The following is a 24,143-nucleotide window of genomic DNA, read 5'->3' as shown; positions in this document are numbered from 1 at the left end:
ACCAAAAGGAAAAGAAAAGCCATTCCTGTGCAAGCTAACGATTTGCAGTGAAACAGTTTTGTTCCATGGCTAAAGACAGCGGGGCCTCTAAGATCTTTTCTAGTTTGATCTCTCCAGTATGGTGAGATTGTAGAACAAGTTTCTCTATGACACATCTACACTGGCTGGTGGGTCCAGCCATACCAAACCTCAGGGCAGTGAAGATGGGGAAGAAATACTTCAATAACTAGATGCAAGCCATCTCAGAGCCTGATGCAGTGTTCACCATGTAAAGAAACTCTGCTTGTCAGTCCTGGGCTAACATGGCTAAACAGGGGTAGATCTCATGGTGGTGGTTTGGGCCATGTGGGCTTACTGACACAGCCGCCTCCTAGCAGTGGTCCCGCAGTGTCCAGCTCCTGATGCGGTGTAGAACGGTTGCAGGTCAGAAGAGTGTCACATGTGCCCCTGATGACTGACAGCTAGCTGTGAACTCTATTATTTTCAGATCACATCTTTGGTTCTGCCAGTTCTGTGCTGTGCCAGGGAGAGGCAGAATATGGCTTAGTTTCAGGATTATTGTTTGCTGTCTGTAGATCACTTCAGTCATAATATAGTTTTCTGTTTTGTACTCTACGTGCTTTGCACTTCCCCTGGGAGTGCAAGCTAGGCTGCGTGTGCTGCAGAAAAGTGTCTTTGCTCTTAGGAATTGAGAGATGTACCCTGTAATATCAGTGAAGGTCCCATAAATGGCAACATTGCAAGGTTTGCAGCGCTAGAGTTCCACCTGGTTACAGATGAAACTCAGTTAACAGGACCCCGAAGAGAGTTTGAAGGTAACAGATGTCAGAGTAACATATAACTTAGAATCATAGAATCATAGAATCATTAAGGTTGGAAAAGACCTCTAAGATCATCGAGTCCAACCGTCGACCCAACACCACCATGTCCACTAAACCATGTCCCTAAGTGCCTCATCTACTCGTCTTTTAAATACCTCCAGGGATGGGGACTCCACCACTTCCCTGGGCAGCCTGTTCCAATGTTTCACCACTCTTTCAGTAAAGAATTTTTTCCTCACGTCCAATCTAAACCTCCCCTGGCGCAACTTGAGGCCATTTCCTCTCGTCCTATCGCTTGTTACTTGGGAGAAGAGACCGACACCCACCTCGCTACAACCTCCTCTCAGGTAGTTGTGGAGAGCGATGAGGTCTCCCCTGAGCCTCCTTTTCTCCAGGCTAAACAACCCCAGTTCCCTCAGCCGCTCCTCGTAAGACTTGTTCTCCAGACCCCTCACCAGCCTCATTGCCCTTCTCTGGACACGCTCCAGCACCTCGATGTCCTTCTTGTAGTGAGGGGCCCAAAACTGAACACAGTATTCGAGGTGTGGCCTCACCAGTGCCGAGTACAGGGGCACGATCACTTCCCTACTCCTACTGGCCACACTATTTCTGATACAGGCCAGGATGCCATTGGCCTTCTTGGCCGCCTGGGCACACTGCCGGCTCATGTTCAGCCGGCTGTCGACCAACACCCCCAGGTCCTTTTCTGACAGGCAGCTTTCCAGCCACTCTTCCCCAAGCCTGTAGCACTTTTTTGTTTTTTGTGTTTAAAAACTTAAGCTTTTTTGTGTTTAAACAAATCATTACAAAATTTTGCAAGAAGATCTCATGAAGGATGCAAAAATATAAGAAGAGGCAGCTTTTCCAGATGGGCTTTGGTGGTTGTATCTGTCAGGTGATACTGGCAGATGTCATCGTAAAGATATTTTCACCACTTGTAAAGGTAGTAATAGTAATGCAATAGCTGTGAGGGTCTGAAGAGGTATGTGAGGCAACATCTATAGGGAGAAGGGACAGCTTTTATTAGATAACTGATACAGTCGGGAAAAAAAAGATAACCTTTTGAGGACAGGAGCCCTACTTTCAGGAATTTTTCTGGAGTTCTGGAAAGTCACAGCTCCGAGGATATACAGGTCTTTTGGATTCACCTTTGATAGCACAGTGAGACTTTCAAAAGGATGCTGTGGTTTTGGGCTTTTTTTTGAAGCAGAACTCCTATATGCTGTGGTGTTTAAATTGGTACTCTGGTTGAGCTGATCTCTGAAGACTAAGATCTGTCTGGGGCACAGTGAGAGAATGCCTTTGGGACCCCTAGGGCTGATCCCTTCAAAAGAACTTTTGCCCTGACTCCCTGCTCGCCATGAAGGATACTAGTAAAAATTGCAGAGGTGGTTCCATTAGAAGCATTAGAAAAGTCTGCACGAGCGATCTTTTCTCCTCCAGTACTTCAAAAAAGTTGCTGTAGCATGTTTTATGCAGTATCATCATCTCAGTGAAATCATGGCTATATCTTAGTTTGTACTTGTGCCAAAAATGATATTATGGGCCCTTGGGTGAATTCACTGAATTTATGCTGTAAACTGTAATAATTTCAGAAACAGACAAATTTGGACCAAGTGAATATGCTCTGCATACATTTGTGTTACAGACCTTGGAGTCTGCCAGCAGCCAATCCAATAATGTGTTATCTTAGAAACTCCAGTGTGCCTAGTATATATGCATTTTGTATCACATGGAGACCTTCAGGCCCAGTGCAGTAGAAATCTAAATGCTTTTGCCAGCCTAGATAAATGCAGTAACTGGAAAACTGAGCATGTGTGTGTGTGTGTGTATATATATGTATATATCGATAGATCAATCTAGCTATATCAGGTATTTGAAATTTCTTTCAGTAGTGAACCCTTGGGAGAAGTTTAGCTTCAGTGTCAAGCTTTGATCCAAATATATACCAACTTTACAAAAGTTTAGTTTGAAATCTTTAAATTAGCACTACCATACCTCACAGATAAATACTCCAACCCACTAATGGCTGATGTGCTCATAAATTTTAGTGATGGTGGTGAAACAGGCACTGCAGGTAGATGGATCTCAGGGCAACTGAACAGTGACTGCAGCATATGCCATTGGGATTTTAATAATAGCAGCAATAATAACAACAATAATCTCTTTTTAAAAAAAAAATTAAATAAGTGGGTTCAAACATCTGTATATCTGTTCTGCAGAATGCAGAGAGAGCTCTCTCGGCTCTGGACAAATGAGGTTGAAAGCTGGATGTAGTATGATCAGACCTGCATGACAAATTAATTACCCCAGGAAGCAAGTGCTTTAATTTGGAGGTAATGCTGTGCTAATACAGGACAAGAGCTGCTCTCTGAGCCATGTAGATATCTTGGGTCATTTGAAGTGACCTGGGACATGTGTATGTGGCAGGACATGTTCCGGTGGATATGGTTCTCGGGTTCAAGCCTGGCACTTTAATCAGCCAGGCACACATCTTCCCTTGGCTGCACAGTACAGGCTGCGGTGGGGAGGGTACTCTTTTTCCCATTATATGGGAGCATGTAGAGAGAGAATTTACTCCTCAGGTTCTGAAAGCTCTGTGTGAAATTCAATATGATGGTGCCAATTTTAATCAAAGACATGTACTATGGGTGTCACCTGCATTTTTATCCAGTTCTCTTCGACAGAAATAGAATTTAGAGTTCTGCTAGAGGTAGAAAGGGCAGAAAACCCCACTTCTAGACTCATTTTGCTTGCTGTTATTCTGCTACCATAATTACCTCTAAACATAATTACGGGCAAGACAAATGACATTTTTAGCTTTGGTCTTTAAAGACAAGAGTTAATTTCAGGCTTTGACCAGAACTATGTTAATTAGCCTCTACTCACTCTCTTTGTATGGAAGTACATCACCCAGGACTTAGCATAGGTTGCCTTTCCTGTATCTTTGAGTAATGAAAGGACACGGCATGGCAACCAAATCAAGGGCTGCTGCATTAACAAGGCCACTTTTCTGCCCATTTATCATCTATTAAAGGTGCACTAGTTTGTAAAGTAACACCACCTTCAGCACGGCCGCCAAGAACGGCTCCTCATTTATTTTCTGCATGGTTTAAGTTGGAGTTAGACCCACCTTGTAGCTCAGAGGTGACAGCCAGTAAGAAAAAGTACACTAATTGAGACATCTCAAGGGAGAAATAGAAGAAAACTGAAAAGGTAATTAGAATGAGAGGGTTTCAAGCTGGGAAAGTAAAATCGAATGGAGGTGCATATTAGGGCCTGTTACAGATGGGAAAGAAAGTACTTGGAGAATAAAAAAAGAAAAATGAATATTAGAGAACAGAGCACCCTTTTCACACTTGAAGAATAGAGGAGAGAGATAAAAAATAATGTAACAGTGGAGATACAGGCTGGGGAAAAAAAAAAAGCTCCAGAAATACGAAGGACATATTTAAATGTAAGAGAGAAAGAATGGGGAAAAATAATGGAGCAGATCAATTACTAGAGCTGTAGCCAAGGAAGAAGAAACTGTCACATGAATATTTCTGGAGCTGTGGAAAGGTCTCCTTCCTTTGTGGGGGATGTAGATTGTGTTTGGTCTGTGTAGGAGGGGTTTCTTTTGGGGGCTAACTCAATATTTGAATTTGCTGCAGTGTCAGTAGCCCAAATGGAGTACTGGGGTGAATGCCTACCTGGGCAGAATTGGATTAATTAGATGTTATTTGGCAGAGCTTATAGCTGATACCAGACCTTTTTCTAGTGGTTGAGTTTTAGCCCCTCAACAATGTTGCCTGTGTATCTCTTTTGCTTTCATGTCAATAGTTAGGGACATGTTAAGGTCCAATCCCAATTTTTCCCATTTTAAACCTTCCCTTACCTGCTGGAAAAGAATCGCCTGCATTACCCCCAGGTCATTTCCACCTCACACACAGGGAAGCTGAAGTCGCACTACATTCCCTCAGGCAGATGTAAACCCAAACCAAAGCAGACAGTCACATGAAGAGAAACACTCTTCTGGTTAAGAGTGGAAGGTGGCCATTGCTTTGCATTGTGGCCACAGCTGATTAGGCAGGATTTCCCCCTTTGGCCCTTCTGGAGGCAGGAGGCTGGAAGTGAAGATCATCTTCATTGGTAAGTAGAGGAGATGGAGCACGGCTTCCTCTGGCTGCGAGGCAGGAAGGTGGGACCCCAGAGCCAGGGCCATCGCAGGTGAGTTATTAATTAACCCTAAAACACCCATCATCTCAATAGCCGGTGGGCTGGAAGGACCAGAGTATATCTCTGTATCGCAAGGAAGTGCTGCACAGAGGTATCTGAGCTAACTCTAAACAAGAAAATCATGCTCGCACCCTCAAGTAAATGATTGAAGGGAAATCAATAGGAGTTATGTGTCTGGCTGTCTTTGTGGGACTGGACCAGCAGTATTTGTTCACATTAGAACTTGTTTGTACAATGTAATGTACAACAGCCGATACATTTAACGCTGTTTTTAGTTACTAAGTTGTATCCTTGAAATTAATATTCATTTGCTGTGGAAATGGAATTTTCTGATCCAAGTACAGTATTTGTGGTTTTAATTGTTAGTCTCGCTAGAGCATTTTTCCTACACATTGTCTGTTAGATTTTTCTTTTATAAGCTTCACTGATAAAATAGTCAGAAAAGAGTTTGTTGTTTCATAAAAATTGTACTGGCTTCTGCAGAAAATTTTGAAACCTTTGAAGCTGTTAATAACACACTGGCATTTTTTAGGTGCTGAAAATTTTTGAGCACTTGATCAAAACCTATTTTCATGTTTCCATTTTAATTTTGTGGTATTTAAGAAAATTAGCCTAGAAACTGGAAACTGTAAAAATTTTAATTACATTTCATAGCCTGATTCTGTTATTCCTAAGAAATAACTAAAAACAATGGAAAATTTACTAAAATTGAGAGAAGAAAAAACACCCCAAAACTTAAAAAAGGTAAAAATCCCCAGACACTTCAAAGAGAAAATGTATCATCAAATTAAAACAAAACAGAAAACCAGTCCATGAAGGTAGACATACCCTGGCTATTTCCCATTATTATAAAAGCCATTTGTATGGCAGGAGTGTTCATGAACCGTCAGGATTGCAGCATTTGGTACTAGATGCTGTCCAAAGAAAGAAAGAAAATGTACATCTTCACCCCAAGTTAATTACCTTAGTTATGGAAATGCTCTAACCATATACTTCCAGGATAACAAATGAAACTGTACTTTTCTTTTGCAAGACACAGTCAGCCTTCTGCATAAGAAAACAGTGGCAAGTTCAGTGGAAAATGACAATGCTCTTAGTACCAGAGTTTCAAAGATCACGAACTCACTCTAAGGACTTGAAAAACAAAGAAAACCCTGTGACAGAGAATATTCTTCTTCATTCATCATTTGAAACCCTGCCTCTAAAAGTGCTAAGAACAAATTATTTTCAATATGACTTAGCCCCAGGGGATTTGATAAAAGGGGCTTTTCTTTTCCAGCTGGCTAATGAACGTGGTCTGCAGAAGACCTTAGTGACTTGGATGGCAGTTCTGAGACTCCCCAAGACCCAGCAAGCTCTTCTGATCCAAGGAAACAAAAAACAAAGACGTGTCACAGGCCTGAAGGAATATGGGAGCTGGATAGGCAGTGCTCATTCATCAGCTCTGGAAGCCTGGAAATCTCCTGGGGAAAGGTGGAAAACAGATTAATATCCCATCTCCACGCTCCTGTAGGTTCTCCAGTGCTCAACTGTTCCAAGTAAGGAAACAAACTTTCATAGTTGGGAGAGATCTGTCTCGCTTCCACTCCAGATAGAGTTACACAGATGGTTTTCTTGAAAAGAGAGCTAGTGAGGAGCTACAGTCTTTCTTTGTTATGCAAAGTCTATTTTACCAGTGCTAAATAAGCATTTACCAGAGCCACCTTCTCAAGCTGGTGTTGAAGATTTGGGATTTACAAAGTTGGCTTTCCTTCCTTGGAAGGAAACGCAGACCTCTTTTGTCACCTCCTTTAAAAAATACCCTGTTCTATTCCCTGTGGACATTTCCTCCGGACACCAGCTGGTGATCCGCTTGCAAGCCAGAAGACTGATAGCTCTGAGGAAAGGCAGCAACCAGCAGGCGCATGAGTGACTGGTTTTCAAATGAAGGAGTCCTGAGTGTAGAAATTGTTTTCTCTCATGTCAACAATTTTGTTATTTGTTTGCTTATGCTGCTCTAGACTGGCCCCTTAGACTATGTGGCCAGTTAAGCGCATGGGATTCATTTGAATATACTTTCATTTCCTTCAGTATTGGTCCATGCAATTAAACCACTAATACCACTGTAGATGGCCATAGGTATATATAGATACATTCAAATTAGCTGTGTTATTGATAATGATCAATTCAAGTGATTCTATCTTCAATAATCATTGCTTGGTTACACTCACAAAACATCTGAATTGGAGCAACATGTGTCAGAATAGACCCAAAATATTTCAAGGTTTGCTTATGGTCCAATTTATATTTAGTAATCAGGGAGTTGCTAAATGAACTTCACTGTTCTTAGAGTAGACATCTGCCTGGCAGGAATTGCAACCCTGTCCCAGACTGTCCCTGTTAACATTCATTTTGTGTGGAAGCTGTGAGCCACATTCCTCGAAAGTACCTCATTTTTCCAGCTGCTTCTTGTTATCTGTATTTCTGGTAAGAAATTTCATCAATTATTTCCTGATAGTTGAATTCTGCTTTCTATTTAGGTTTAATTTCTTGTATACAATTACATATGGTATACGTATAAAAAGTGTATATATGTTTATGTACTTATTTTCTCCATGCCATGATATTGTTGTCTCTGTCAGTGTTCAGATCTAGGCAGACAAATGAGGTGAACAAATGGAAACCAGTATCATTAAATATCCCCCAAAGCTTCACCCACATGTTCTAAACAGGTGGAGAGAACAGATAACACATGCCCTCCCTGACTTCACTGCTGGGGGGGGTGATACATGCAATAGGAGTTTGATGCCCTTCAGCAGATAATCTCGCAGTTTCTTATCACCTGTTTTTTGAAATTCTGCTTGCCCTTTTGAAAAGTTTAGCTTAAACAACATAATTAATTGGGCTTTACAGTCCAATAGTAATTACTAATACTGGGCACCACTGCCTGTCAGCCTGTTTATTCCTAGATGCCTGGATGCCTTAGCTTTTCTGTCTCTCTCTCTCTTTTTTTTTTTTTTTTTTTTAAGCAGTGGGAAAAACACCTGAATAATTCAGCAAGGACCTTTTACATTATGAAAAATATAATCAGCTGGCAAGGGTGAGATATCTTATTTCTACAGGTTGCTAACTCAAGTATTACAAGTGACTGTAAGATTAATGCCAAAATGCAGTAGGTGTGGATACACATTTCCCTCATTGTTCAAGGCATGTCTCACCCGGCGCGGAGGGCTAAGGGAAGACCGTGTATTCCTCACCATGCTTACCTAATGCCATTTAATAATTTAAATCCATTAATCGGTTAAAATGAAGACTTAGTGTTGCTTGACTCACCACCACCAAGTGGAGTGTTTTTCTGGGCTAAATAAAAGATCTTAAAATATTGTCTTCTTGCAAGGGAACTGAGAGTACCACAGCTTTCTTCATAAGAGGCTTCAGGTTTTATTGTGGAGGGTGTGTGTTACTATGCCAAAAGTGCTTAAGTAAACAATAATATCCGTACATCATAAGTAGATGTCTGAGAATATTAGCTGTTTATTTCATTGACATGCTCTGAAGAGTCTATGGGGGGCTCTTTCAAGAGTCAGGACCTCAATGTAATATACAAGCTTTGATTCTGATATTTCCCTTGATAACTGTGCTCTACCATATTGGGGTCGGAAGTCAGCAAAGGTTCATTGGCTGTTGTAATGCTCACTGTCACCAGTAATAAGTACAAAGGACTTGCTTTAAAAGCTGGCTTATAAAACTTTAAGGAAACTTGGATTGCTTAAGTGAACTTCCAAGGCTCTTCAGGGGCCATGTGCACTTTGGTTGTCTACTTATATTAATTTCATAGAGTTTAAAGGGTCAAGCAATGCAGTTGGTGATGCTTATTAATTTATGAAACACAGAATCTTGCACTATCTCACTTTGACCACTTTTGCTCTCCTTTTAGAAAATTTAATATACATTAAAGCTTGCTAGACAAGGGCACCCTAAAGGATTAAGCCCAAAGTTCACAGCTGGACTAAAAGGTTCAAAGACGTTATATCCACAACACTGATTTGATTCCAAGTGACGTTCAAACAATGCAACCAAATTGTAGATGCTTGAATGTGTAAGGAAACAGCAATTAGAGGAATACCACAGAACGGCAAGGGATTAGGATTTATATTCCTTAAAATGGTAAAATTGATTACAGTCTTATTCTTTTTTTCATGGGGGGATGTGTTTGATCACATCAGCTTTTGGGGTCAGTGGTTGTCAAGAACACATTTTGATGTTATAATACAGCTTGCCAAGCTCTACATGTTCATGCAGTCGTAGTAAGTTTACAGAATATATTTGATTGTTGTGGCGATGCTGAACTGAGTTCTGGGCAGGAAAATATTAGCCAGAAGGGAAGAAGGAAAAGAGAAATGGATAGCTGCTGAAGTAACAGGATTAGGATTTAGAAACCTGATATAATCCTATTCAGGGGTATTTCTGCATTCTGTTTACTTGCTTTTGAATTGCTTTGGTGTCTTGTCCAAGGGAGATAATTCCAGAAGTCATTCACACCCAGGCTGCAAATTCGATACTGCATTCAGGTGACAAATGGAGTGTGATTGCAAAGCTACCCAGAAAATTGGAAATCAAATTGGCTGTGATGGTTGGTCTATGTGGTCTCCTTTTGGAATCAACAAGAGGGAGAAGAAAATGAAGGACAGGAAAATGAAGTGTGTCCTACTGTACAGAAGATGAGTTTATTTAGCCAGAGTTGGTAAAGGGGAAAGCAAATTTCACGTTATGTCAGCTCTGATTCCTCAGGCCTTAGGGAACAGGTTGTACTTTACTGGAAATTTGCTGTTGCAAAGAGAGACTCCAAACCCTGTAAGGGAGTCCCAGTGGTGGAGACTGTTTACATTGCAGCTGGGCCCAAACAGCCTCAGATAAGATTGTGGGGCCCTGTGGTGCATCACATGCTGGCAGAAAGTCTGGGGCTGGAGAAAATTCATAGCTTTCATGAGTGAAAAAAGAGAAAAATGTGGGGAGGCAAAACAGCTGGGAAGAATTTTGTGTGATCCAGGGCACTTAGTTTCTAGCCAGAGAACAGAACTCATGTCCAGGACTTCAGCAGCCTTACCCTTGCATTTTAAACCCTTCAAACAGAGAGAACAATACAGAAAATCCATAGGACACATGAGAAAGGAGGTTGTGCTGAATCCCTGTTATCATTTCTTTGCATTTGCTTGCTAACAAAAAATATTTTTCTTATAGAATGACCTCTGAGATTTTATACTATGGTGTATTTGGTTTAAAATGTACTGTAACCTCCTTCTTTTTTAATTGATCAGATCAGCCTTGAACACTCAAAGAAAAATCTGCCTGTTCTGAATATTGCCTGAGGATTTAGAAAGCTCTTTCTTGGAAACAGAAGAATGAGATGAAACAATCATCTGTAAAGCATGGTAAGAGAGAAAAAGAATAAAGGAATGAGTTATGTTTGACTTGTCTTCTTCCAAGAGACAATTTTTTTTGGTTTTTAGAGTAGACTTAAGATGTAGGAGATGTTGTGGGAGCTGTTCTGTACAGTTTTGAGATGCAGATTTATCATGGTACATCTGCAGGCCCTGTAGCCTCCACAGACCCATCTATAGTCACGTGCACCTTGGGCCGCGTGTGGGAGAGAGTCTGAGAGGATCTTACCTTTCTCCTCACTGTCCTCCATTGGTCTCTGTCACAAGAAAAAAGAGAGAGAAAGAAGGTCTAAGAGATGAACTGGAGCTGAGCTGACCATAGACTTTGTCCAAGGAGTAGGTATGTTTGGAGGTATAATTGTCTTCCTGGTGTTTCACTAATGCTGATCGTTCTGGTATGTGAAGGAGTCCTGAAATACTACATTTGCCATTCACTCTGTTAGGAAATGAAAAGCTGGTTGTCTGAGACCAGAAATGAATGACTGCCAGAGGTTCTCACGCTGCTTGATGCATTGCCAGTGTCTTGCTAGAACAAGTTTCAAAACACGGGCAGTTTTTCTCCTGCTCTGGTAACTTGTAAACCAAAAACATTTCTTTGTTTGGCAACTTGATTTGCAGTAAGACTGCATTATTTACCACTTGAGTTGTAGGAGAAACTTTCCTAATGACAGGTGTCAATCAAGTAAATGTTGGCTATCTCCTACCTGAGCAGAAGCAACGCTAAAATTTCCACTGTGTCATTAATAAACAAGGAGCCAATGGGTGTGAGAGCAATGGAAACCCTATGATCACTTTGAAAGGGATGATTGTCAGTCACACCTCTATGGCATCTGATCGCAGATATAATGAAGAAGGATTATCATTGATGTAAATGGCTGCAGCAACTCTGGTCAGCAAATAATAAAGACATTGTCACAGTAATCGGAGCTGCCTCGCAGGTGCTAACAATGTTAAGTGATATCTCAGTGGCATCTTGGGTCTTCATTTATGTGACTGCAATAGAAAACCAGAAGAAAAGGACCCTTCTTTTTTGTGTCATAGTTAATTTTCACGCCATTCTCTGCACTTCTAAACTGAAAATTCCGTTAGTCATGACCAAAGTCAGCTTATTTGTGCACCGATGACTCAGAGAAGAAGGAGTGAAAGACCTTTAAAGCAAAGACCTTGGTTTAGTATGATATACCTACATAAAATGTCGGCTGTATATGAGTTTCCTCTTTTGGATCCTGATGGGGAGTGGGGGGAGAGTCATGCTAGCCGTGAGCGTGAGCCATTAGCTGTGTCTTGTGGAAATGTAGAAATAAAATATTCTTTTAGTATTCCAGCTCTTCCTGGGGTGCTAGCAGCTGTTGGGAATTGTGCAGAGTACACAGAATCCTTCTGTGTCTGTCCTTACTTGCCTTAATTTGTACCTTCAATTAAAGGTGTTTGAAAGGAGCTTAGATATATGGCCCCATCTTCATAGAAAGGGACAAATATGAATAATAAAATGGACTAGCCCAATTCTGCTGGAGCATAGCTAAAGTGAGAAGCAAGGAGACTTCAAGACATGCTTCTCTTCTACAGATCCAATCAGGCATCCCAAAGGCTGCCTTGTTTAGCTAGCAGGTGCCCCTGGTTGTCCTGAGTAGGGTGGCTTCGGTAGCAGACTGGAAAACATAAAAGGTGCAAGAGAAGTCTCTGACTTTTAAATCCTTTTAACATCCCTAAATTTCTGTTGTGGTCACAGGTGATACAATGCAGAGTTGATAAATTCACCTGCTCTTATATCAGGCAGGTGCAAAAGCTCTGGGTTTTGCTTTGGATATCTTGCTTTACTTGGTGAGCATATTCCAGCTCAGTCCAGAACAAAGAGCTAAATCCTGCTGAAACAATCAGTCCCCAGGGGCTTGGGGCTATTGTCTCTAATGTACATATAGAAGTCAGCCATACCAGCTGCAGATGAAATCACAGATGAAATCTTACTAATTAATTGCATGAACTTTGTTTCTGCCTGGTTTGAGATTCTCTCAGCCTTGCATAAATATCTGCGCACCCATACTGTACACCTCAACAGGGCTGTTGATTTCCAAGGAAGACTAACAATATTTGTGCCTAAAATAGCCATGCAATTACTTCTGCTCACATGGTCTCGCAGTAGCAAAATGGTTTCTGAAAACTGGTTTTGTTCACATGTGATTGAAAAGTTGCCCTACGTTGTTCTGCCAAGTTAAGCACTGATTCAGGTTTATGACCATATCATTAATATTTAGTACCGCATCAGTAACTGGTTGCTATTAATATGTAGTGAAACAGTGATATAAAAAGGGAGATGTTCCCAATCATTTGGCAGAATTTGTATTACAGCTGGATGAAATTTATAACACATCTTCTGCAACCTACTGGTCTGAAGTCCTGTTATTAATTTCTGCTGTGTTTATTTCTCCTTTATGTTCACTTTGGGCAATATTCTATCAAGTTTCCTGGCAAGCACAGCAGTGGATATAGCTAATTTCAGCTGACTGCAGGAGAAGGACTTTGTAGAAAGTGAATTTTGAATTAGCGCTAGTATTTGCAGCAGAAATCTCCCCCTGAGAAGTCTATTCCCCTCAGCCTGGCGTCAGCAGCACTTAAGTGCATGTGAATAGCCCTATTGACTTCAGGTGGGCAGCTGTTTAATTACCCTCCTGAATCAAGGCCAGGACCAGAAACAAGCTCCCAGCATACGACCTGGGTGCCCACTCAAATGGCTTGTCTCCCGAATGCCGAACTTCTGTGAGTGACCCACAAATTGTTTGACTAGGTAATTTGGCAAATACTTTCCAGTCGAGAATAAATTTGAGGAAATCATTATTCAATGCACAAAGAGAGGTGAAATTTGTGCAGTGTATTTTTCATGATGAGGCAGCTATTGCCCAGATTTATTCAGCCGGCTTGCCTCTTCCTGTTTCAATACTCCCAGCAATCACATTTTTTTTCCCCCATGTTTTATTTAGGAACTCTGAAATGACAGGTCTCTTGCCTCTCTACCAGGAGAGTGGTGTGCTGTACACAGCATGCTGTACACAGGAGGAGGAGGATAAAGAATGACATGCTACTCTGTAAGTTACAACTATTTTTTTTTTTTTTCAGACCCACATCTGCTCTTGTCCCTCTTCTGTTCTCAGATCACTCTTTGGCTTCCCTTAGGAATCCAGCTGTGTCATCACATTGTGTGGCATCCTAATATTTCACACTAAGCTGTAAGCCAATTAGGAATGACTACTTACCATGCTGAATCATAGGAAGAGAAAAGGATAACGTGTCCTTCATATAACGAACCTCCTCTTTTTTGGCAAGACAGATCACCTACACATTATATTTATAAGTCCTATGGCTTTTCACTCTACCCAATTAGGATGCAGCTTCCTTTCACACCGCTGCAATATTTTAAGGGACTTGTTTACAGATGGATTCTTATTGAAAGTGCTGACCTGCTACCATTATACCTCATACCACCTTTCATCTTCAGATACTGAAACACTGGACAAAACTTGATGTTGTAATCACCTGTAACAGGATGAGAACACAAGTGCAGCAAAATAGAAATACCTTGTCCTGAGTTCCTAAATGAACTGGTAACCCTGGATGAAGGTATAAACATTATTGCATGCCACTCAGAGTTGAGGGAGGTGTTGATTAAAGTCAAACTGTAAAATAAAGCCTGTTCTATCTAAAAGGAAGAAGAATGAACCACTGATGTGTATTTGGGAATGCGTGAAGTGTTTAGTAATGAGCATCAAAGAGAAAGATATTAAAATTTATTTCCCATGCTGAAGTAATTAATGGGCTATTATGCCAGGTGTCTAAGCTGCCCGGAGGTCTGGGATAAATAGTGTTCCAGCAGAAGATGCAAAATATGATTTAAGATTACATGGAATGATGTTAGTTCTAGCGGAGCACTTAGGATGCCCCCCTTCCTCCATTTGGTGTTTCTTTTTCCTAAGCTGCTAAGTAGCTATCGGTAGTATTTATTGTCTAGGAAAAGATGTACTCCTTTAAATTTGTCTTTGGATCCTAGCAGTGTTGCAGACTGAAGACTCCAGTGACCTGTGTCTGGTACCTGCCATCTTTCAAACCTTGTCTAATCTTGTTATTCTTCACTGCAAAGCAATCAGGGCAGCACCCCAAATGGCAGCACCCTCACCCCACAGAAGCCAGTTAACTACCACCCTCAGGCGATAGATTTTGTGTACAAAGTCACGTTAGGGATTGCATTCAGATAAGAGCCCTGGCTGCAGATATATCCAGGGAGAAAGGATGGCCTCAGATTTAGCTTCCCAAACTGCATTTCCCAAACCAAGTTCAGCCATTTTTGTTGCCTCTGCTGCTAATAGATGTTGTAGCTAAACAAAATGTGGGAGCCTCTGGTTTAAGGCTTCTTCAGCAAGGTCCAGCCATACCCTGCTAGGGTTCAATTTGCTGCTTCACTGACCACATCCCCTTGCTTTCCCTCACAAATATCTCTGGAATAAACATGTTCTCCCACAACCTGCCAGGAAAGAGTGGTGGTGAGTCACGGCACTAACATCTGTGGCTGAAAGCATAGATGCAGGCAGCTGTAGGGGATCAGGGAGATCCTTCCTTGCTTTCCAGGGTAACTAATCCCGCCTGTGCTGAGCAAGTTTGAGGACTCCTATCTACTTGGTGAAGTCTGATGGTAAGGTAGGGCTAAGGATGTTACAGCATAAGAGCTTCTGCAAGTAGAGGACAAAGGCTTATGGTATTTTTCTTGCTAAGAGAAATCTTCAGTAAGTTGAAGTTAGTTTTGCTGTAAAGGTTTTGTGCTTCATCTGAACTAATGCTTGTTTTACAAATGCAGGGGTTTAGAAACCTCTTGGCCTTCAAGAGAAAACTGCCTGTTTAGGAGCTGTACCTTTTTGTATTGTTATTCAAAAATGTCTCAGTTAATCATTGCTAAAGGCCTTGCTAGCCTGTGTTGCAAATTCCTTTTTAAAAAAATGCAGCATGTATATAATTCATGTGGCTCCTCTCCACATAGATAAGGACTCATCTCAAATGTCAGGGTGAGGGAGGGAAGGATACCTGACCCAGAGGGTAAGAATATTGAATGCACTGGTGTTGGATTTGACATTCCCCTAGTATTCACTGCGATAACATCAATCTCAAGGAACCCTCCTGTTATAAATACAGAGCTGCTGCGTTTAACATATACTTCCAAAGGAATTTCATAGTAATTAAGCATTAAATGATGTCCACTTATCGTAAAACGTTACTGTTTTTATTAAAAATTATAAATGGGCTTCAGCAGAACAGAATATACCAGATTCATACCACCATCTCTATTAGTCTTTACATTATAATTGTCATTGACCGCCTTTACTGTATTATTTCTAGACAGTTCATAATTTTCCCAGCTGAAGAAATGAAGATTTGTGAGCAAAGAAAGGCACTGACTGGATTATGTAGTGCCATTGATTTTTATTCTCCTTGTTTCACAGAATATGCTTTAAAATCTTGCTATCTCCGTGATGGGCCTTATTAGCACTCGGAGGAGCTGGAATGAGTTGGATGGCAATAACGCCTGCTGTTGTGCTGCCCTAGAAATCTCAACTCGTGGAGAAGGAGATGTCAAAGCTGGCCTTGGGATAAATCTGCTGGATGTCCAGGTATGACTCGGGCAGTCAGGATTTGAGGGTCTTTGCCCAGTGTGTGGGTTGCAGTGAACCATTACAAATCTATATCTGCAAAAGAAACAGCAACCTGAGGACTGCCCAAAGGGAACTAGGCTCCCCGTTTTGCAGGCAAGGCAGTGCCTGTGTGGGAAACTGTGTCTCATTCAGTAACATTTAATCCTGAGAAAGATGATGGCAAATGTTGGCATTTCCCTTCTATAAAGACGATGGCTTTTGCACAGGTTATCAAAGCACCTACCCATATAGCCTCTCTTCACTGCAGCTTTCAAAGCTTTTCAGGTTTGAAGAACAAAAACCTAAGTGAATGATGAGGGTTTGGTTCAGTTTGTGGGGAATGTTGGTTATTTCATCTTGCTATTTTGTGTCATTTGGGGATGCTTATGCATTAAAAATTCCTGAAAAATAGGTTAACTGTAAAATGGTTTTTAAGCTTGAAAAAGCATAAGATTTGAAAATTGAAAACTGGTATTTATTTTCAAAATTTGACCCAAATCTATTAATTATTTTAGTCCTCCTGAGACTGTAAAAGAGGTAATTAGGTGTTCACAGCAGAAATGATCTTACAGAACATTGCTATTCTATTTTATTGTCATTAAACAACAAATAATGAGCCACCAAGAAATAGGAGGGGAACTGCAAATGGAAGTTATGGCAAGATTCATTATTTCTGTGTATATTCTTGAGGCTTGAATGAAATGACGTGTGTGGGCTAGAAATACAGGTCTTCCCATCGCTAGCTGATTCAATCAAGTCTGGTATGGTAGTATTTACCTTTTAGATGCCTGTATTTTTTATTGGATCTTGATGCATCATCTAATTCAGGCTAGTAATTTGGCTTTTTAATTATCAGGGCTTCACTGTGGCCTGTTTGTCTCTCCTGCTGATCTCTGCATTATCTGTAGAAACACAGCCCCATGGGAAGATGACCAGGAATGCCTAAGACCTTGTACAAAGCATTAAATGCTGTTTCTGTACCAGGAAAAAGTGAACAAACCCTCTTATACCAACCTATAAGTTTCTGGGATATTTCCTATTTCCGAGGTGGGGTGGGGAAATCCACTACAACTAAAAAGGGGAAATACCTGTCCATTTAAAATGAAAGAACAACATATTTGAAAACTGTTTTCTACAAACGCACCCTCACAGATAGCCCTTCTCTTCGTATTCAACCTTTGTTTGAATAAAGCTGCTGTTAAGGATTCCTGTGCAGCAGACTTCCCCAGAGTGTCTCTATTCAACATACAAGTATTTCTGACCATGCGAGTAAGGAGAGGTACAAATGCAGCCCTATCTTTGCCCTTATTGTTTATTAATGCAGCAAGTGCTCACACAACCCCTGCTCCTTCTGAAAGCCATAACTGGCCTGTGTGTTCTGGTTTGTATATGAAGTGACACGAATTACACAGTCTCACTCCACAGACCAAACTTTTCACACAGCTCTGATAGAAATGAGCCCCTGGGGACTTGCAGGATGCTGCCTTTGCTCTGTGAGACTCTGTGATGGCAAAGCCAGCTATCAGTTGTTAATCCCAACGTGTCACACAAGACACTTTCTATCTCCTCCTGTAATGTTAATGCAGCTGGAATTCCATAAATCAAATCTCAGCAGTAAAAAGGTTAATAAGTTTACACTATATAATTGAAAGCCATATTGGTGATTAAAAGGATTTTATATATCAGTTTTCTGGGTCACCAACTAATTATTTTTGGTGGCCTGTAATAAAACATAGCACCATAGGCAGATAGAGGCTGTAATCACATAATATATGGAAAAATACATTTACATTTATTTGAGATGAGGTTGTGTATACCAGCTTGTTGAATAGCCTTTGAGGTATATCTTTCCTAGTTCGGAGACAATGGAAGAACTGCATGTTCTGTGTACTTGGTTAGGTTCATACAAAGTTATTGGATTGAGTTTTGAGGTCTGGCGCTCTCTCTCCAGAGCTAAGCCCAAGGGAACCAGCTGTCACCTGTGATGGAAAGGTTCTGCTGAGGCACTGGGGATCGGATTGCTATTATAATTCATTTTAATGCATTCTGCACATACTAATCATTTATTGGAACAGGAACTTCTGTAATAGGGACATGACTAGGAAGAGACAGAGGCGATTGATCATCTTTGCGTAGAAAGGATAGTTAAAAAAACAAGAAACCTTCTGTACAAGGGGCAGGTGTGTGCACATACACGAGGGATCAGGTATTCAATGTGGACATAGAGAAAAACTGAACTCAAAGCTTGAATTGAAATCTCTGCAGTAAAAAAGAAACTTTCTGTACAAGGGGCAGGTATGTGCATGTGCACGAAGGATCGAGTATTCAGTGTTGAGATAAGGAAAAATTGAACTCAAAACTTGAACTGAAATTTCTACAGTTCTGTCAGGCTGACATAGCCTTTGGAGCCAAGCACCCAGACACAGAGACGTTTCAAACTTGGACCTCTGTTTTGCAGGTTGTATGTTTTAGTGTATTTCTCTGATTGCATCAAGAAGCAGCTAAGGGCAAAGGCAGATGCTGGGTGTGCATGCAGATTTGCAGGGAGGTGCTGTGCCGGGAGTGTGTGTGTGTATGCAGAAATAGCTCACAGGTTACTTCGATAGTCTCCGGAGCCTCCTGTGGTCCTGTGCGAGGTAACACAACCACAGCCTGTGTTATGGTAAAGCAGCCCACTGCTGATCTCGGTTGTTCTGCCTGTTAAGCAAAGGGCAAATCACAGCTGGCAAACAGCACAATATGGTGAGCGTTGGGCACGTCGTTCCCACTGTCAGGGCAGGATCTGAGATGTGATCAGAAACAAATGACCTGATGTTCAAATCACTCCTGGACAACGCTTGCAGAACCACTTTGGAGAGCGGGACCTTCTGTGACAAGTATGTTTCTGTAATATTTTTTAGAGCTTTTGGCTGCATCTTTTTAATTGGCAAATCATTAACCCTTAAATGCCCATTGCTTAGAAGCCGTGCCGTGCCGTATTACACTGTAATGAGTAAAGGTTCAAGTCCTTTGCTGCTAAAATTATTCACTTGTCATGTACTATATCTAAATAGGAGCTTTTCCACACAGAAAAGAACATCTTTTTATTTGAATTAAGTTCTTAAAGTGTTTCTTAGCAGTGTAGCTAAGGGGATACTCGGTTTTAAACACAGGCTGGGGAGGTTAACGGTGGAATGGCTGTTGTGTGAGTAATAGCCTATGAGTCAGCTGCTGAACTTTACTTGACAACCTCCATGTCGCCACCAAGTCAGAAGGCATTCGTGTGACAGTTTGAGGGTAAAGAAATAAAAAATAAACTGGTAGTTTCCACTGGTAGAAGGCCATGTCAGGGCTTTCTGAACAAAGACTGAGAAGGGGAAAAGTTAAGCAGTAATAGTGCAGAGGGAAGAGTGTGGATATGTATTTGAATTAGCTACGTGGATGTAATGCATCAGGTGTACCCCTCTGAAGTTCAAAGGAAAAGCAATCTAGTTTAAGAGTCTGGCTGCGCGAGGGGCTGCCCTGGCTGACGCTGAGTAAGCCTCTCTCCCAGGGGTCTTTGCAGCTATAACTTGGTTAGATTTGATTTGAACAATTTGGGGCTAAGAAAGAGCCAAATAACACTTTTGCAATCTGCTGTTTTTACAGGCTGGAACAGCAGAATTGCTTGCCTTTCTGTCACTTTGTTCGGTCTCTCTCTTTGGGGAGATTTTTGTCACTGGATTGGTAATAGCAGGAAGTTGTTATTTTTTCACACATCAGCAGCAGCAGAAAGAGTATGGTCCTGTTTCAGCATCTAGGTGCTTAAAGACATCTTTGTTAAAATTGGCAAGGAGGGTGAGAAGCAAATCGAAGGGGATCGTGAGGTGACTTAGACAAGGCCTAGTGGTAAGGTAGTGCATGGGAAGAGAGGGATCTCATGGCTTTTCTGGGAAAGGACTTCTGCCTCTGACACAGCTAATCCAGTTCTTCTGAATAATAAAATCACAACAATATCTAAATAGAGGGAAATAACATGTTTTGCATAAGCATTCCTGTTCTATAGCATTATTAGAGATAATGAAAAGAAATTTCAGTTTCAGTGTCCGCTGTGTATAGTTCACTTCTTGGGACACATATGTAGTGGTGTTCTCTGGACAGAGCTGCTGTCTGATATATTTTAGGTAGCATAGGCAAGGACAGGAAGGATCCCAAAAACTATTCTGTATTTGCCCTAGAACAAGAGGACAGGACCATAATATGACCTCTAGTATTCCCTGTCACTGAAATCCTTTCAGTTCACGCCTTATTGCGTAAGTTCAACATACTTTTCGGTTAAAGCTTTCCCGAGCACTTAGCTCTTTAAACTCCCTACTCAGCAGGTGGTTTATTTAAATGTGGCTGTCAGGTTGGCCAGTGGCCAAAAGTGAATGGCTCCGTGCATGAACCACAGTGTTTGGGTTTAATTCTGCTCTTGTTTCTGCCAGCAAAATCCTCCTGGCTCCAGTGGGGTTGTGTGGGGTACAAGTGAGTGCAATACAGGGCTGTCTGCTCAACTGTTTGTCAAATAAATCTATGGCCAGTCATTTGCATTATGTCAGCCAAACATTTGCCTGGCACTTTCACATGTGCGAGCCGAGGAGGGATTCTGGGTTGTTTGAAACGAAAGCCATCATTGTCAACTCTCACTTAACCAATAAGTATTTCTTCCGTAGCGTGTAAGTAACTTATGTTGCAACCCACGTCCTTGAAGAGGAAATGTAAAGTTTCTCTAAACATTCAGCACAAATGGGGATATTAGCTGCTTAATTGATTCTTCGAAATTCGGGTCTTATGGCTGAACAAGTGAGATGGAGGGAGGGAGGAAGCACATGGTTTAAATTAAATATATGGAAAAAAACTGCCAAATGATAAAAATATATTTTAAAAGTAAGCAAACCTGTTTTCCCTCTGCTTCTCCATTAAATGTGTCAGGAAAGGACCTTTACAACTAGGTGGTAATTAGAGAGGAAAAAGCAGTGCTGGCAGAGCAGTCAATCTATCACATCCTCTAAAGCCTAAATGTTACCAGCAATTAAACAATTTAGTAGGGGAAAAACTTGACAAGCGAGTTTTATCACAGAATCATCTCAGTGGCAAAGTATGTGGGGCACTCTTACTAGATTCCCTCATGCAACCCCAAAGATTTAAAATCCAAACCCAGGAATGCACATTCAAACCAAAGTGACTATTTTCTTTCCCAGACTACCCAGGTGCAGGGAAGATTAGAATGCTAAAAATAAAACAACCTTTCCCACCTCCCCCTTCCTTGCCCCTCCAAAGTCAAATCTGTCCAGGTTGACTGCTCCATTAAATTCAAGAACAAAAAGTTATAAATTGAACATACGGAGAGCAGTGCCTTCTCTTAAAGTGATGTTTCCTCGCCTTAATGGATTTAGCTATGGCAGGGAGTCAGAGGGAAGCTGTCTTAACTAAATCTTTGACTGATTATGCATTTTTTTTTCTATTCATACAAGATAGATTCATCATTCCAATTTGTCAAGTTGGCGAAGTTCCAATTAATTACACCAGGAAAAGCTCAAGCTGCATTAGGCCTCTGTCAGGCCTAATCTAGTGCCTCATTTACTGGAGCCCCAAATGAAGAGATATCAGAGGTGTTGTTCCTCTTGGTACTTAATTTGATGAATGCCCTAGCAGCACGATTGGTGGCAGAGGTGTATATGTGTGTGTCTCTTCATCAGCCACCACTGCTGAAGTCGTGATGCTTTCTCTACTAATTTGAGGGCTCATCTGTATACTGGATGTTTTTTTGGAAGGCCTATTCTTCATAGATATGCCAAAAGGTTTCTTCTGTGTGTGCATGTGGCTGGGTGTGTTTCCAGATATGCTGGACCTGATTCTGATCTCAGTGATGTGATGAGACAGGATTCAAGGCCTTATATGTAAACGTGAAGCAATGCAAGTTAGATTGGAAGCTATAAAGGGGCTGTAAATTTTGACATCCCTGTTGCTCTGTTTGCAGAGGAACAGCAGCTTTGCATGTTGCTTCATGTAGTGCTCATAAGAAAGTGTGGGTTACCATCTACATCCACTGTAAAGAAGTGTTCAAAATGCTTGAATAACCTGAACAGTTTGCTATATGGATTTGAATCTTTGCTATAAATACATACATGCCGTATCAGTACAGTGAATAAGTATATGCACGTACAGATAGAGCTTCTTACACCACACTGGTGGGCTGCTATTGAATGTATACATCCAAGGCTAATTCTTAAATATTTTACAGTAAAAACACTATGGACCAAGAACATATGTTTCTTTTCTGCAGCACTTTATGTACGAATTATTCAGCATAAGGTGCCAGAATGCCAATATGTTTAGCTTACTTTTGGCTTTTAACCACTGCTGTGATTAAAGATGTAACTGCAGCAATGCTGTCACTTTGCACATAGGTTTAGGTGTCTCAGAAAGGATGCAGCATTAGCCAAGAGTAAAGTAGCTGTGTACTTTGGCTGAGTATAGTACTAAAAGTCTTCAGTTGCCAGCACTTACCATGCTGGGATTCTGAGTTTATTTTCCACTGACTGTATTTGAGGGACTGGTGTGTGCAATGATGATTTTTAATGGCAGCTATCAGACATGCATATGGTGCTCAGTAGGAGACCGTATTCAGAACAACCAAGGAGAGAATTGATGCTCTGTTGACTGTAGTACGACAACTCCTCTGTAGACAGTTTGGACCTCAACTGGTGCTCGCTTTTGGAAGGGAGGCCTTTGTCCTGAGAGTTTGTATCTGCTAATACACCAAATTTGCACCTGCCATTAGTGTGTCAAAATGAGGTAAGCCTGGTTGTGCTGGAACAGGGATAGCACCCTAAATCTTTTAGATGAGATTTTGTAAGCATTCCTGTTTTGTTTCAGGGCAAATTCAAATAAGAAAATTTAAATCACCATGGAAAATGGTGAAGATAGAGGTAGGCTGCAGTGGTAATGATCTCTCTTCACTCTGCACAAGAAGGTTTTTGCTGGACATATACATTTGAGTTTGGTTTTTAAATGTACTGCTTAAAAAGTCACCGTGGACCAAAACCATATGTTTCTTTTCTGCGGTACTTTATGTACGAATTATTCAGCATAAGGTGACAGAATGCCAGTATGTTTAGCTTACTTCTGGATTTTAGCCTTATGTTTTATGTTAAGCAGGTTGTTTAAACTCACCTGTTGAACTTGAAATAACTAAAAGCCTTCATGTAGTCAGGGCCAGGCAAATCTTAGTGGATTATGTGAGCTCTTGTAGTTTCCGGGTCTCTAGACTGGGTCTTTGGTTATTGTATTTGTACCCATATGCTATAGGCTGACTTGGCTTCACATCCAGCAGTTCCTTTACATTTGCTGGTATTTGTCTTTGGTTTACAAGCCTACTGGGTTATTTTGTGAGTGGTTTCAACGTATATTAATGCCAGGAGGTACCTGAGGCTGTCCTAAGCTGCCAAGGGCAATGTACCTGCTCTAGGTAGAGATTGTCTTGGCTGGTTCTTTTTCCTATGCAACACCAACATGGTGTTGGAGTGAGGTCTGTCCTTTAAAGAAATGAGAAATGTTTGTCCTTCTGCTGAGGAGACACAAGGTTGGAGGCTCAATGGGTGTGTCCATGGGCTGTCTTTTTCTCTAGTTGTGTACTGATTTACCTAGAGGCTTAGCAGAAATGTGTCCCTGGAGCTATATTGGACTCATACTGTTACAAATTAAAACTAACTGGCCACAAAAGGGAATGTACATAACGTACTAGCAAAGGACCATACTCACCCTTGTTCTGGGCACCAAAGTGAGGTTTATTCACTGCTTAAGTCCCAGTACCTTTCAAAATAGAGCCTACACAGTGCAATGATCACACTCAGTGGCTTAAAGACTCCGATGGATCCTGAGTCTTTTAGACAAGACAGAATTGATCTCTTATGGACACAAGCAGTCTTGAAAAGCCCATAATCCAACGGAAATTTCTTTCTGCAAGGATGTGACCCAGAAAGCTGGAACTGCTCTTCCTTGTGTTCTCAGTG

General features: G+C 41.2%; 2 long non-coding RNA genes across 3 annotated transcripts in view; both read left to right on the top strand.

The window, feature by feature from the left end:
- The window catches only part of LOC143164916 (uncharacterized), a 36,258-nt gene extending 25,814 nt beyond the window's left edge, over positions 1-10,444 (top strand). The window contains exons 2-3 of the long non-coding RNA XR_012996164.1: positions 6,319-6,577; positions 10,337-10,444. This is a non-coding gene — a long non-coding RNA (uncharacterized LOC143164916). The remainder of the gene's footprint in view (positions 1-6,318; positions 6,578-10,336) is intronic.
- A 3,000-nt stretch (positions 10,445-13,444) lies between these two features.
- LOC143164917 (uncharacterized) overlaps positions 13,445-24,143 on the top strand; it is a 96,201-nt gene continuing 85,502 nt past the window's right edge. For both annotated transcript variants that reach the window (XR_012996165.1, XR_012996166.1), the window contains exons 1-2: positions 13,445-13,539; positions 15,940-16,107. This is a non-coding gene — a long non-coding RNA (uncharacterized LOC143164917). The remainder of the gene's footprint in view (positions 13,540-15,939; positions 16,108-24,143) is intronic.

This window comes from Aptenodytes patagonicus, chromosome 10 (genome assembly GCF_965638725.1).
Source record: "Aptenodytes patagonicus chromosome 10, bAptPat1.pri.cur, whole genome shotgun sequence".
In the NCBI taxonomy this organism is placed as follows: domain Eukaryota; kingdom Metazoa; phylum Chordata; class Aves; order Sphenisciformes; family Spheniscidae; genus Aptenodytes; species Aptenodytes patagonicus.
The sequence above is the reverse complement of the archived record's forward strand: the minus strand, read 5'-3'. Positions and strand labels throughout refer to the sequence as shown.